This window comes from Sitophilus oryzae, unplaced genomic scaffold, assembly GCF_002938485.1.
Source record: "Sitophilus oryzae breed Bouriz unplaced genomic scaffold, Soryzae_2.0 scaffold_374_pilon_pilon, whole genome shotgun sequence".
Classification (NCBI taxonomy): domain Eukaryota; kingdom Metazoa; phylum Arthropoda; class Insecta; order Coleoptera; family Curculionidae; genus Sitophilus; species Sitophilus oryzae.
In genome coordinates, this window is record NW_022146945.1 from 1,005,703 (window position 1) to 1,007,870 (window position 2,168).

At 28.2% G+C, this 2,168-nt stretch overlaps 1 long non-coding RNA gene across 1 annotated transcript; it reads left to right on the top strand.

The window, feature by feature from the left end:
• The first annotated feature begins 493 nt into the window (after window positions 1-493).
• LOC115885113 lies at window positions 494-923 on the top strand. Its single transcript, XR_004050684.1, has 3 exons — window positions 494-538; window positions 808-843; window positions 904-923. It is a non-coding gene; the product is annotated as an uncharacterized LOC115885113 (long non-coding RNA).
• The last annotated feature ends 1,245 nt before the right edge of the window (window positions 924-2,168 follow it).

The window sequence follows — 2,168 nt, forward strand, 5'->3', positions numbered from 1 at the left end:
TTTTCCTGAAATAACCTTTTAGTACATACTTGTGGTTTGCACTTAAACAAAATTTCCATGTTTTTTTTCTAAGAGCTACCCACCAAGCAAAAAACCTCACATTACATTTGCAACATTGCAGTCAATCCCCGAACAGTTTGCTTTGTAATGTTAATTTCTAAACGTTGTGTCGTGATTGATGAAACCTTGCTACAGAAACATTGTTTCTGAATGGTGATTAAAAAGTTTTTTCTGCAACATTGCAACAAAGATTCAAATGAAAGATCCGCGCAAGTTAATAATAATTAATAATATGACAAATATACCATAAGATCGAAAAAACGGCGTCTAGTTGGCTTGGAAATGAATATCGATGACATTCCCCATATAATTTTACATATAAAATGACAGCGATTTTCTTTTCATAGCCATCGCTGACGCTTTTTTTTTGATCATACGGTATAGCAGTCAGCAGTTAGGTTAGGTTAACGCACTTGTTTTTTTACGTTTTTGGTATCAAGTTTTATGCTTTTCGAATGAGATTTTAATGAATGTAAATGTAAGTATAATTATATTATCATGTGTGTTTTAATAATGCTTAGCCATGAATAAGTATAACAAATTTTGTTTAGTTTGTTTATAAGCTAAATTTTGGTTTAGGTTTTAGCTTTTAGTCAACTGAAAATTGAAGTAGATAAAACTGCAGAATACGAGCAAAGACACGAGTATACCAATCTAATGATAAAATTACAAATAATATTCAGTATTAATTACTCTGAATAATATTTTTTTAATGATGTTTTAATCATTTGAGATTTTTAAAATAAGGACATAAAGGGGCCTCAAAGATTACTGTCACAAGAGGTAAGTTACTCATTGTTTTTTATTTATTACAACTGATTCCTTTTATTTTTACTACTTTAGAAATGATTGGATATAGATTTGAAAACTTTACCGAAGAGTAATTTGAAACCATGAATAAGACAATAATTCAACATGCGAAGACAAAATATGAAAGATCCAAAAAATCAATTAAAATATAAGTTTGCCTTTCCTTGTACATATATTTAATGTTATACTTTCCTTTTGTATTTTTGAACAAGAAATATATAATAATGTTTATACTGTACCCTATATATTTTGTATTATTTCAGACATTCAACTTTAAGATTTTTTTAGAAATTCGACTCAGTGGTCGGAGTTGTGTAATTCCTTATTTAAAGAGCAGCTAAAAAGATCAATAAGTTCTCAGTACTTGACAGTATTTTTAATATTTTTGAAACAAGTAAGTGATAAATTTCTAATTTTTATTTGTTTTTTGTTTCAATTTGTTTGACAAATTCGACTTTCTTGGTAGGGATCACCAAGTCAATGGATATAGAGATATGCATATTTTTATCAATATTGTTTGTTTTTCGTCAATACAACATTAGTAAAAGTATATTATACCTATCTGAAAGTCTACAATTTAATACCCATTAATGTTTCTGTTGATTATAACCTATTACTGATGTATTATTGTTAACATAAAATTGCCAATATTCGTAAGAAAAAACTTTTTCATTAATTGATAAGTCATTATTAAAAAATCATTTCTATGTATCCTCTCCGATGTATGAAATTGTTATTTATTGCTAACATTATCTATTTTTTGCTATATTATTTTGGCAATAAGTCAGTTAATAAGTTATAACAAAATAAAAAGTTTAATGAACAATGATTTTTGAAATATAGTACAATACAGGTATAGTACAATATAATTTTACGAATATTGTATTGACGTAAAATTAACAATATTGCTAATAAATCTCAAATTAGTACTTTCTTGAAAGTTACATTAGCAATGTTTCAATAATATTGTGAAATAATCTCACGAGGTTGTGACGTTTCAATAAACTTGCATCAACATTTTTTTTTCAACCTTGCACTGCAATGTTATTTGGCGGAAGATTAAGCTAACCTTCCACCTTGCATAAACCTCTCTACAATGAAAAAAGCAATGTTACACCTGGCTTTGCGAAGTTTTGGCAATGTTCCAGCAATAAATTTTGCTTGTTGGGTATATAGATGCCCGGAGCACTATTGCCGGACCCTGTATACTTTTGGTTTGTTTTGACACTAGTGACAGCCGATAAATTTTCGAATTTCTTAAAATTATTGCCAACCAAATAAGCAAAATCAGAATAGCC